General features: G+C 44.5%; 1 pseudogene; it reads left to right on the forward strand.

The window, feature by feature from the left end:
- The first annotated feature begins 6,557 nt into the window (after positions 1-6,557).
- On the forward strand, positions 6,558-12,473 carry LOC150039402 (vinculin pseudogene; annotated as a pseudogene).
- Positions 12,474-14,109: the final 1,636 nt, after the last annotated feature.

A 14,109-nucleotide genomic window follows, 5' to 3' on the forward strand; every position in this document is an offset into this window, starting at 1 on the left:
TGCAAGCTCGAGCCTGGACTCAAGACTGACACTGACACAGCAGGTCTGAATTGAGAGGCCTGACTTCCTGTTGTACACGGTTTCTATAGGGTTAGCTCACAGGGTTGATGTATTATTAATTGATTGGCTAGTGCTAGGGGATATGTGCCGAGCTGCAGGGCAGCTGAAGGGCAGCTGGCCAGGGTATCTCAATAGTTATCACAGGATGTTTCGATGGTTATTTTATCCTGGGGCCTCAAATCACCGGGAGTAGGCTGTAATTTATTACTTTCTTTGAAACTGCTATCTCTGCTGGTTTAGAGTTAGTTCAGAGTGACCTTCCGGTGGGGCCTGTTAAAAAACACCTTTTCGCTGAAGTTCATACAACTTCAATATTAACTTAGGCTTCCCAGTGGTACACTGACACAGCCTCTGCTTAGCAAGTGCTGGGTCTTAGGTTTGATCCCCAGCACCAGGCACACATACACACACAAATACTTCTTGGAAATGTCCCTTTCAGACAACCTTCCCATAAGTATCACGTTTAGACTCCTACTGGCCTTTGGTAAAGTCATGATTGGCATTTACTAACATCTGACCAAATCTGAGCCCCAGTACCTGACACCTATAATCCTGGCTACTTAGTATGTGGAGCTGAGAGGACCAAGGTTCAAAGCCAATCAAGGCAGGGAAATCCATCAAACTTTTTTCTGCAGTAAACCACATAAAAAAAATCAAAAGTAGACCTGTGCTTAAGCGATAGAGCATCAGCCTTGCACAAAATAGCTAAGCAACAGCACGCAATCCGTGAGTTCAAACCCAGTATCATCACACATACATACACACACACACACACACACACACACACACACACACACACACATGCACTCTCGCACACAGGCACCACAAACCACCAGTTTATTCACACAAAATTGCATAGAATGCATGCAATTGATAGAATAAGATTTTATTCATGTGCTAATTCCAAGAACTAGACATACTTTGATTACTGTGCTGTTAACACAATCCTCTTGCGTTACTCATCACCCATTGTCTTGCCTGTCTGGCCAGCTGCAAAGAGCCAAAGTTGGCAGTTGGAAGGGGAGCTCCTGTCACAGGTAGTGGGGTTGGAGAGAGGCCAAAGTCAGAGGAGCTAGATAGCAGGAGGACTAGTGGTAGGCAATTATAGTAGTGGGGAGTGTTGTGCTTTATTTAATTTTTGTTATGTTTTGGGGTGTGTGTGTGTGTGTGTGTGTGTGTGTGTGTGTGTTTGTATTTGCCTGTGAGACTGTCCTGGGATTTGAACTCAGGGCGCAGGCATTAAACTTATACTTTTTTTGGTTCAAGTTTTGTTCTTTATGCCTAAAGCCACAAATCCACTTGTAGATTTTTGGTTGTTTCTTGGAGATAAGAGTCTCACTGACTCAGTACCAGCTTTCAGTCACAGTCGTCATATCTCAGCCTCCTGAGTAGCTAGGATTAGTGGCAAGAGACACAACGACCTGGCTATCTGAAGTTTTAACAAGGACTACCTCGTGTAGTTTTCCTCAGAAAGACTACAATGTGGCAACTGGGAAATCCATATTGGACATTTGGAAACTGAGGCTCAGAGGAGGGAAGTTCCAACCCAGGGGGCACTGCCACATAGGCACTCATAGCTTTGCTTCTCTGAAGTCCTGTCTGTGGCTTTCTGACCAGGCTTTTGATTGAGCTATGGGTTTCTGTTGCTGCACACCCTCTTGTGGGGTGTCCCCTGAACATTGAGGACACTGGGGTGGGATCATCCTCTGGGATGTTCCTCATGAGCCCCACTGTGTGTGCAACGTCAGCCAGGGCCACCACCTTCTTCATGCCAGAAGTACCTACTCCCACGTGCAGTAGCCAAAATGTACTGTCTAGAAGCCCCCCTGCTTCTGCAGTCAGGGCAGTCCGCTGCCCTGGCATCTGGTGAACACCACACATTAGCCTACCTTCCTGGGGTGGCCACACAACAGCCCAGGGGAGAAAGAGGTGCTCTCCCTTCTGCTCATCCATGCTACACTGACAATATTTGCTCTCCTGGGTGCCAGGGATCAATAATCCTAACTACACAGGGGGCTGAGATCTGAGGATTGTGGTTGGAAGCCAATCCAGGTAGAAACACCAGTCCATGAGACTTACATGTAATCAACCACAAAAAACCACATGTAGAACTGTGGCACAAGTACTAAAGCACACTCCCCTTGAAAGATAAAGCAAAAGAACAATGCCAAAGGCCTGAGTTCAAGCCTCAGTATTACCAAAATCATAAATAGGGAGAGAGCAAGACAAGTACTATGTGTCTTGCCTATAATCCTAGCTACTTTTGCAACTTAACACCTTTGTATCTCAGCTTTATAAAAGCAATAAAAATTTTTATAAATGCTCTCTAAAAGGATGATGGAGAGGAGGGTAGTGACAGGAGGCAGAGGTCAGCTGTGTGTGGGTCTGGCAGATCCCTGTGCGGTGCTCAGGTGCTGTGTTTTCTTTGTCCAAAGTAGAGGGGGACCCCCTTAGCATAGGGCAAAATGCTAGGTATTGAAGGTCTGTCTTTGGAAGGTTCTAGAGACACTGCAGGGAGCATGTGTGTGATTCTTGGGATTGGATGTGGTGACTGCTGTCCCTCTCTGTTCCAGAGCCTGTGGGCCAATAGCTGTCCTAGCCTCCATGTGCTCTCAGTTGTCCCCAGTGCCACTCAGTCACAAACTCTAAATCCAAGTGAACAGGGAACAAATTTACTAGATCCAAAGCAGATCTTGGTATGTAAGATGCAACCTTTTAGATGTTTTTGCCAGGCTTTGTGAATTCACTGAATGGCCTCCTATCTGGATATCAACTATTCTGTGCTGCATTCTTTCACAATCACCTTTGGGCACCAGGAGGAAATAAAGACTCCCTGAGAAGCATCCTGTGTGGAAACAACAGCCTTAAGATGCGTCTTAGCAGATGAAAACCAATGGCCCAAATCTCAGGAGATAATTTGGTCCCTGTTTTGTTCCTGTAATCAAGTGATAACAACTTCCCTGGAATTCTTCTAGGGACAATGTCTGAGCTCACTAGTGGTCAACCAGGCCACCGTGGGATTTGGGACTATTTTTTGTATGCAAGCTCTTCTCCCTGCCTTCCCCTAAGCCTCCCTATTTAACCTAAAATCAATATCTGTACCTCTGAAGACAGCTGAAGAAGTAGTGCTATCTTCCTAAGCCTGCTATAAACTAAATATCCTTTACCCACACTTCACCATATCACTTTATTTGGCTTCTCTAGGAGAGTGGCTGGACCTTTTGTGGGTAGGACTCCTTGATTTGATGGCTGGAGTCTAAAGTCCCAGTTTCAGGTACAATAATGGTGCAAACAGTTTCATACTGGGTTTCTGATTTCAAAACTGGGCCCATATGGTTCTTCCTCTCATTAACCAAGAAGATAACAAGGACTTTCAATTAGTCCAGCACAAGGTGGCTCACGCCTGTAATTTAGCTACACAGGAAGCTGAGATGTGAGAATCAAGGTCCAGAGCCAGCCTGGGCAATCAAATCCAAGAGAACCTTATCTCCAGTCTTCCAGAAAAAAAGACAGAAGTGGAGCTTTGGCTTATAAGTTTTCTGCTTCAAGTAGAAATAGTTAAGGGAGAGCATAAGGCTCTGCTTAAAACCCTAGTACGAACACACACAGTCATGTACATATGCACATATGGAGGCACACACACACACACAGACACACACACACACACACACACACACACACACACACCACACAAAGATTTCATAAAAAATAATAGCAAACTGATCACCAGGAAAAAGAGACAAGAGGCTGCTTTTTTTTTCCTTTCCTCTTTCTCTTTTTTTTTCTCGTATGTCAGCATGCTTGACCTCAAGGCCTGGGCCCTCTGTCTAAGCTTTTCATTCAAGGCAGGCATCCCACCACTTTGAGTCATAATGCTACTTCCAATTTTCCAGTGTTTAATTGGATGTTAGAAACTGAAAGGTTTTCCAGCTTGAGCAGACTTGGAATTGCAGTCCTCAGTCTCCTGTGCAGCTGAGATAACAGGCGTGAACTACTGGCCTCTCACATTTTTTATTCCCCTTTCATTTCATCCGGTGTTCTCATTCTATATCCTTGGAAGAATGGGGGGAGGAATGGTGGGAGAAATGCAGCAGTGGTATTCTCTGGATATTATATTGAAAATAATCTCTAAAACTTGTAGGTGGGAGCTGGGCACCAGTGGTTCTAAACTATAATCCTGGCTTCTCAGGAGGCTGAGATCTGAGGATCATGATTCAAAGCCATCACTGGCAAGAAAGTCTGTGAACTCTTATTTCCAATAACAATTCAGGAAAAGCTGGAAGTGATGCTGTGGCTCAAGTGTAGAATACTAGCCTTGAGCACAGAGAGGCTCAGGGACAAAGCTCAGACCCTGAGGGCAAGCCTCAGGACTGGCAAAAACCAAAAACTTGTGGGTGGGGATAGAGGAAAAAACTGGGAGATAGTGAGGAAATGGATGCCACTGTTTCAACATCAATATACACATGACCTGACTGTTGACATAATCCCTCTGCATATCATCTTTCTATAATCAGTAAGAAAAATAAAAGAATGTAAATTGAATTTTAAAAATTTATAGCTGTTCAATTGCCTATAACGTGTAGCTTTATGACCTCTCTGCATTCCCTCCCCCATCACTCAGCTTCCCTCAGTAAAAGAGGGTTTTCTTTTCTATTCCCCCTCCAGAGCTTTAAAATCTGCCAGAATCCTTGGGCCCCATTGTTTCTAGTCCAAGTCTCTGTCTCCTCAAAGGCTAGCTCAGAGATACCTGTGCTCACAAATGGCTCTGGGCCAGAGCACCCAGAGTTCCCTGGGCCAACCTATTCTTATTAACCCAGGGAAGCTGTGTTTAATGTTTGCTGTTATGGTCTTGTGGTCTAGGTCTCTCCTAGGCCCTGGATTGGAGGAGGGCTCTCTGAACACCAAGCAACAGAGCAAAGTTGGGAGCATCTGAAGCTAAGAAATAATGGGTAAGGTACCATCTTCTCAACACCATACCCTAAAGCTACTACAAGCAAACTGGACTACTAGTGGCTGAGCAGTAAAGGAAGGAACCCAGAGACAACAGTAAGGTAGATATTACAGGCAATTAAAAGGCTGTTTTGTATTCTATTTTATTTTTTGCCCAAGGCCTGGTATTTGAACTCAGGGCCTCATGTTCTCCCTTACCTATTTACACTCAAGGCTGCCACTCTACACCCTGACCCACAGCAATTTCCTGCTTTGTTTCTGGTCAATTGGATATCAGAGTCTCAGAGGCTTTTTTGCTTGGCCTGCCTCAAATTGCAATCCCAGTCTTCAGCCTACTGAGTAGCTACGACTACAGGCCTGAGCAACCATCTTCTGATGATTTTCTGTTTTTGTTTCTGTTTTTTTATGGGCCTTTCTCTTGAGAAGGGGACATAATTCACCAACAGTTTATTGATTTAACATAGCTTAGCAGAATTAACACAGTTCCTGTATTCTAGTCCTAACTTGCCTAATTTTAGCCTGCCTATCCAGTGCACATGCTGGACCCACCACTCTGACATCTCTTAGTTTCTAAGTTAAACAGGGCCTGCCAGTCAGTTGGTAGATGCAGTTCCCAGTCCTGTCATGGTATGAGCTATGGGGCCCCATCAGTCCTCATCAGTCCTCTCGGCTCAAGAGTAGCTCCTGTAGAGCAAAGATCCTCAAACCACAGTCTTGGTTAAGGCCAGAAGAATTGCTGACCCTCATTTTTGGTCTTTTGGTTATATTGGGCATTGGCTGTTCCTCTCTGGCCCAAACTCCTTCTTGTTTATTTTGCTTGGTTAGGGCCCAGAAAAGTCTCTTTTCAATTAGTTGTGCCCAGGGGTGTGCTGGGTTCTTACCTTTTCTCCTATGGCAAGGTGTCTGGTTCTTAGCCATTTGCAATTACTCTATCCCGTGTGCCTGGATGCTGGCAGTTTCCATCGTTACTGCCCCATTCCCTGTTCTAGTGGTTTTATCTCTTATGGCCATATGCCTTTAGATACAAGTTGGCATTAACAATATACTTCTAGAAGTAGTTTAGCTATATTTCATCCCATTGTTCTTTCATTCTAATCATATTCATTATATTAGTATGTTCACATCATATTCATCTAGTATTTTCATAACATATTCATTATTCTAGTATTTTCCCATCATATTCATTATGTTAGTATTTTCACATTATTACCCCCTGTTCTACCTTCATATCTTTATGGTCAAAACAGCCTTGAACTCAAGGCCTGGACCCTGTTCCTGAGCTTTTTCAAACAAGGCTAGTGCTGTACCACTTTCTGTCACAGCACCACTTACTGTTTTCTGATGGGTAATCGGAGAGATGAGTTTTTATTGACATAATTGCCAAGGTTGACTTGGAATTCCAGTGCTCAGATCTCAGCTTTTCAAGAAGCAAGGATTACAGGTGCATTTGCTGCCTGTTTATTAATTGTAATCTTCAGACATCCAAGCCTATACATCTGGTATTTTAGCCTTTTTTTTTAGGGGAAACCTAGGACTTACCTGGGGACATGAGTGAGCACATGGTGATGGCCAAAATCGGGACAGGAGTCCAAGGTGACCAGAGGGGTCCAGCCAGGTTAGGAGTCAGGCACAGACAAATTGGTCCTCTATGCCGAGGACGTGCCATGCTTCCTGGGCCACATGTTCTGGTCATCTGAGACATCACAGGAATCCAGCATGCTCCTGGCCACTGTGTGTGTGTGTGTGTGTGTGTGTGTGTGTGTGTGTGTGTGTGTGTGTGTGTGTGTGTGTGTGTGATTATTGGTCCTTAATCTCAGGGCCTGTGACCTAGTCTTTGGAGAAAAATTAAGAAAGATGAGCAAGCAAGAAGGAAGGAAAGCAGGCAAGTGGGAGCTCCAGTGGTAGAGAAGTACCCTGGCTACCACGGCCCCCACTCCGGGGCCAGGGCCAGGGGGACCTGCCGGGGCCAGCCGGCAGCAAACCAGGGTTCACAGATTGGGGTTCCTGAAATAAGGGGCAAGGACTAGGAAAAAATAGAAGAGAGACAGACACACCGGGTCCGGGATGTCTGCAGTCCAGGTAAAGACTGCCCCATTTATTTTCCACTCCAGCTTCTTCCCTTCTTCAGACCCAGGGAACTTCCAGGTGTTACATTCATATGGTAATTCTCAGGTCATTTAAACAGAATAAGGCCAGAAAACAATAAGGCAATAAAGCCATTGTCTGATGCAAATCAAGGTTCAGTTTGATTCCACTCTGGCTCCCAACAGGGACCCATGTGGGGTTCTGCACTTCACATAGGACAAGGAAGGCCATAGGCCTGAGGGGCCCTGAGGAACTGAACTTTGCCTGGTCCTACCTTGTGTAGAAGGGAGCAGCGTGACAGGGAAGACAGGGCATCCTCCCAAAGCTCCCAAGCACATCCACTATCCAGAGAGCAGAGCAAGGAGGTTTCCAGTCAAGGAACCCAAGGCCTCATCTCCCACCCTGCCCTGTGCTGAGTGGGTGTGCCCCAGAGTGTAGAATCAGTAAGGCCCAACATGTAGTTTGGAATGAACAGATAGGTCTTTCCCAATGCAGAGTAAGTTCTGTTGGTCGGCACCCCAAATCACCATACGGCAGGAATTCCCAAATTGTTCAATTGCAATGAGATATTGTGCATGGATATATGATGGTAAGAAGCAGTGCTATGGGCTGAGGCAGAGATGTGTGGTAAAGACCACCCAGCATACACAGGCCCTGGTAGGTCCTCAGCACTGCCAAAAATTGAACTATGTAACCCATCTATACATTACCCGACAATAAAAATGAAAATAAAAACGGAACTAAAAAACCAAAGGCAAACTGTATGTTAATTTCGGCACTTACTGTTTTGTTAAGTATATTTGAGGTTAATGAACATGTTCATTCATGTGTTCATTCATCCATCCATCCCACATAACCATCCCTCCACCTATCCTTCCATGTCACTCAACCATTCATCCATCTCTCCAACATCCATCTTTCTACACATTCGTTTGTCAAAGACATGTCACAAATACATAAGAGATAATAAGAGCTACCCAGGTAGATGCAGAAAAGGGAACAATCTGTGTTATTGAACATGATAGCCACCAGACACAGATATCTGTGTCAGTACATTTCAATTGGTTCAGATGTGATCAAATGAAAAGTTACCACTAGCCACATTCCTAGAACCTAAAGTCACATGAGACTTCTAGGATGTACAGTATAGAACATTTCTGCTATCACAGAAGGTCAACTAAAGAATTGGACAAAATACGAACTTATTCAATTTAGACTATTGGAAATAATCTCAGAAAGTATCTAATAGTTACATTACTTTCTCCAGTAACCCTTCTATTAATTACAATAAAAAATAACTGTCACTAAGTCCCAAATGATGATCTAAAGAACCATTAGTAAAATTGTATTATTACGGTAGTTTCTTCTAAATATCAGATGGTCATATTATAGACTCATTCAGACTGTTGAAAATCAAATGAATATTATACTTGTATGCATTTTTCAAAATGGTAATTCTCCACTTGTTCCAATCAGTTGAATTTACTGAGCTAGGGAATAGTGGGAACATGAGGGGAAATGGTGGTTGTCTTGATAATTGCATTGCTCTAATAGTAGACCTGAGTGAGAAAACTGTATTTGAAAAGTAAAAGTCTGTCATATGGTTCTGGAGGCTGCAGGGTCACAGCCCAAGACTGTGTATCCAATGAGGACAGATGCATATCCCACGTGGGTAGTGGATAGAGAGGCAGTGAGGAAGGGAAGGAACTCAACTTATATTTTTAGGAGGAACTCATTCTTAAGGTCCTTCAGCTGTAGCACTGGCATTTGCTCATTCTTTAAAGGACCAGCTGCCTAGGGTAGTTTACCAATTTATGCCTAGCATATGTGGACTCAAATGTGTTCAGAAAAGGGCTTGGCATTGAGGTAGAAATACACGAAAACACGACAGAAAACTACCTGTTATTCACACATACTGCAGGCGAGTGATAACCTTACAAAACAGAGGACATCAGAAAGGTTTTCCATAAGCAGGGGAGAATTAACCCTCAATAAACCCTGTCCTGAAATAGCTAACAATTTATAAAACCAAGAGAAAGAGATCCGGAAGTTTGGCCTTGTGGTAGAGTGCTTGCCCGCCATGCACGAAGGCCTGGGTTTGATTCATAGGTACCACATACATAGTGAAAGCCAGAAGTGCTATTGTGGCTTAAGTGGTGGGGAGACGGCCTTGAGAAAGCCATCATGTTCAAGCCCCATGACTGGCAAAAACAAAAACAAAAACAAAAAACGAAACAGCAAAGCCAAACAAAATAAACAAACACAAATCCTAAGAGCAGGAATCAATTTGTTTATAAGTGACTAAAATGTTTCCACAATTAGAGCTAAAAGGAGCAAATTATGTAGTACTCATATAAATGATATAAATCATAGAGAAAGTTGGTAAGAATTACTAAAGTTACCCATGTGTTAACCTCCTGTGTCTTATCTGAGTAGTCCTAACTGTAAGGAATACATTTTCCTTTGACATTGGGGTGAACTTAATAAAAGAAAGAAATCACATGCTGATAGACCTGGATGCCAGTAGCTCATAGGTATAATCCTAGATACACAGGAGACTCAGAGGTTTAGGGTTCATAGCTACCCGAGACAGGTAAATACTTAACCAGAAAGTGGAGGGTCAAGTGTAGTGATACAAAACCAGTCCTAATCAAATGCCAAGCATTTGAGCCTCAGATTTCTAGCCTTACTATACACAGACACACACATACAGACGTCACCAGATTCCCCACACTACTAAGCCTAATTAGCTTTCTATCATATTCATACTGTATATGCTATATGTACTTGGCTTCATTGGATTGCCTCCATTTTGATGAAGCTCAGTATTAAGTGTAAAATAAATGTATGCCATCATCAATTAAAATGTGATACCCAAATAACTACACTTCTAGTAGGAGAGATAAAATTTAAAAAGCCAAAACCACATGGGATCACCAAGGAATAGAGGAAGGACTGGATGTGCTCACAGCAAAGGTGGGAAACGCAGCCCGCAAGTTGGAAGCCTGACAAACTCGAAGCAGAGCATTGCGAAGAAGATCGATGCTGCTCAGAATTGGCTTGCAGATCCAAATGGTGGACCCGAAGGGGAAGAACAGATTCGAGGGGCTTTGGCTGAAGCTCGGAAAATAGCCGAATTGTGTGATGATCCAAAAGAGAGAGATGACATTCTGTGTTCCCTTGGAGAAATAGCTGCTCTGACTTCTAAATTAGCAGATTTACGAAGACAGGGTAAAGGAAATTCACCAGAAGCTAGAGCACTGGCCAAACAGGTAGCTACGGCCTTGCAGAACCTGCAGACCAAAACCAACAAGGCTGTGGCCAACGGCAGACCTGCCAAGGCAGCTGTCCACCTGGAGGGCAAGATTGAGCAAGCCCAGCGGTGGATTGACAATCCCACAGTGGATGACCGGGGAGTCGGTCAGGCTGCCATCCGGGGGCTTGTAGCTGAAGGGCATCGCCTGGCTAATGTGATGATGGGACCTTATCGCCAAGATCTTCTGGCTAAGTGTGACCACGTGGATCAGCTGACAGCTCAGCTGGCTGACCTGGCTTCTCGATGGGAAGGGGAGAGTCCTCAGGCCAGAGCACTTGCATCACAGCTTCAAGACTCTTTAAAGGATCTGAAAGCCCAGATGCAGGAAGCCGTGACTCAGGAAGTGTCAGATATTTTCAGTGATACCACAACTCCCATCAAGCTTTTGGCAGTGGCGGCTACTGCCCCTCCTGATACTCCTAATAGGGAAGAGGTATTTGATGAGAGAGCATCGAATTTTGAGAACCATTCAGGAAGGCTTGGAGCCACAGCAGAGAAGGCAGCTGCTGTTGGTACTGCTAATAAATCAACAGTGGAAGGCATTCAGGCATCAGTGAAGACAGCCCGAGAACTCACACCCCAGGTTGTATCTGCTGCTCGCATCTTACTTAGGAACCCTGGAAATCAAGCTGCTTATGAACATTTTGAGACTATGAAGAACCAGTGGATTGATGATGTTGAAAAATGACAGGGCTGGTTGACGAAGCGATTGATACCAAATCTCTCTTGGATGCTTCTGAAGAAGCCATCAAGAAGGACCTGGACAAGTGTAAGGTAGCCATGGCCAACATTCAGCCACAGATGCTGGTCGCTGGAGCAACCAGTATTGCTCGTCGGGCGAACCGAATCCTGCTGGTTGCTAAGAGGGAGGTGGAGAACTCTGAGGATCCCAAGTTCCGTGAGGTTGTCAAAGCCGCCTCTGATGAACTGAGCAAAACAATCTCTCCGATGGTGATGGATGCCAAGGCTGTGGCTGGAAACATCTCTGACCCTGGCCTGCAAAAGAGCTTCCTGGATTCAGGATATCGGATCCTGGGAGCTGTGGCCAAGGTCAGAGAAGCATTCCAACCTCAGGAACCTGACTTCCCACCGCCTCCACCAGACCTTGAACAGCTCCGTCTAACAGATGAGCTAGCTCCTCCCAAACAACCACTGCCTGAGGGTGAAGTCCCTCCACCCAGACCCCCACCTCCAGAGGAAAAGGATGAAGAGTTCCCCGAGCAGAAAGCTGGGGAGGTGATTAACCAGCCAATGCTAATGGCCGCCAGACAGCTCCATGATGAAGCTCGTAAATGGTCCAGCAAGGGCAATGACATCATTGCAGCAGCCAAGCGCATGGCTCTACTGATGTCTGAAATGTCTCGGCTGGTAAGAGGGGGCAGTGGTACCAAGCGGGCACTCATCCAGTGTGCCAAGGACATCACCAAGGCCTCAGATGAGGTCACCCGGTTGGCCAAGGAGGTTGCCAAGCAGTGCACAGATAAGCGGATTAGAACCAATCTCTTACAGGTATGTGAGAGAATCCCAACTATCAGCACCCAGCTGAAAATCCTGTCCACAGTGAAGGCCACCATGTTGGGCCGGACCAACGTCAGTGACGAGAAGTCTGAGCAGGCCACAGAGATGCTGCTTCACAATGCCCAGAACCTCATGCAGTCTGTGAAGGAGACTGTGCGAGAGGCAGAGGCTGCTTCAATCAAAATCCGAACAGATGCTGGATTTACACTGCGCTGGGTCAGAAAAACTCCCTGGTACCAGTAGGCACCTAACCAAACCTGGCTGTACAGAAATCCCAACTAAAGAAGAGAATAATCTGAATTCCAGAAGTCATCCAGAAAGGCTGGGGATAGAAAGCCACATCCTAGCCTGGTACTTCAGAAAGAAATAGGGGCCCTCTTTATATTAGAAAACATTTGTATGCTTTTGCCATGCACACTTTGAAACATGTTTCCACGTATACCTTGTATTCCCAAATACAGTTGTAGTTGTGCACACACTCTCCCAATAGGCAGACTGTTCTAGCCTATGAATTTCATGTAAACTCAGAATCTAAGGATGAACACTAGCCAGAAACCCTGCTCTGTCCCTACTCATTGTGGGACATTTCCTTATGTCTCCCATTCACTGGCTCTCATTTTCCTCCGTAAATTCCCAAGACCTAGGGCCCAAGCAAGTCAGTTAAGAAAATCATTGTGCCTCCAGAAATTGTTTTAGGTTTTCTGTATTGCTGCTGACCTCGCCTATTTTTCTTAGGCTGTGCTGCCTTCATCCTTTTGTAAAGTTGGTTTCACTGCTGCAGGAAAAAGTGGCCTGTTGAGGAGTCTGGCATATATACCCCAGATTCATTTCCTATCTCTCCACATTTAATCCTTCTAGTTTCCCACTAAAATAATATCCAAGTCAGGAGGAAATCCCAGAATCACATGGTTCTGTTTTTTGCTTTTTTTTTTAAAACCAAGTCCCAGAGCAGTGTCTATAGTAGGGAAACTTCCAATCCCATCTCCTTCCAAGGTAACTGTCCCACAAACACTGCGTGTCTGGTGCTCTCTGCCACTGGAGGGGCAGAGGAGCAAAGGGTGTGGTTGTGCCCATCCTCCCAGGGGGCCACTCCCGGGGCTCTATGCTTTGTCACTGCCTGCAGAGGCCTGTGCTAGGCTTTACTGTTCACAGCTCGTAACTGTTTTTTCTTTTCTTTTTTTTTCTTCCTGAGCTGAAATGCTGCATTTAATTTTTAATCAAATCATGGTATTTGATGTTAGGCCTTTGTTGTCTTCTATTATCCCTTACTAAATAAGCTTTTAAAGATACCTAGGTGTGTGCTTGTCAGTAATTTTTTTTTTGAGATTGGGGTTCTTATGTTGCCAGTGCTGGTCTTGAACTCTTGTACTCAAGTGATCCTCCTGAGTCAGCCTCCCAAATAGCTGGGACTACAGGTGCACACCACCATTCCTAACTGTCTTACCATTTTAGAAGATTCTTTCTCCTTTTGAAATTCAGCCCTAAGAATTAGTACGTGGTCTCCAAGAGCATTTAATGGAAAGGTATCCTTTTTTGAAGGACACTTTCTATCTAAGGAAAAGTGGTATTTACAGACTAGAATTCTGGTGCTGCTGCAGATAATCGATGAGAAATGCTCTCCAGTTCCTACCTCCCTTCTACCAAGTAAATGCCGAGCCCCTACAATTCTTCAGGAGAATAATGAGTTTCTCTCCTAAATACAATTGTTCAGAGATTAATGAGTTTATTTTAACTACCACCATAGTAGTTTCCTTTTAGGCAAAGTCAGACGGAAGGTAACTTTTCCTTTTTCTTGCACTCTCATTGCTAAGCATTCCCCTGCACATAAAATCATATTTATTCCCAAACCCAGAACCAAATGGCTCCTACCTACGCCCAGTGTGTTAGATTCCAACACCGAATGTGTAAATGCTGTCTTAAGTTGGTCCTGTACACTTGGGCATTCTCTATTTTTTTTTAACTATTTTACCCCCACGGCCCTCAGCATACTTTTCATAGTTGCTTACCTGACATAAATGCAATATTAATGCCTTTAAAGTATGAATCTATGCCAAAGATCACCTTTTGTTTTTACTAAAAATTACTTAGAAGAAATAAGAAAACCATTTGCTGTTCATATTCTTCCAGTGTTTGAGACACTGGTTTACACTTTATGCCAGCTGTGCTTTTCTCTAATAACA

This window comes from Megascapheus bottae, unplaced genomic scaffold (genome assembly GCF_031878675.1).
Source record: "Megascapheus bottae isolate mThoBot1 unplaced genomic scaffold, mThoBot2.hap1 HAP1_SCAFFOLD_40, whole genome shotgun sequence".
NCBI lineage: Eukaryota > Metazoa > Chordata > Mammalia > Rodentia > Geomyidae > Megascapheus > Megascapheus bottae.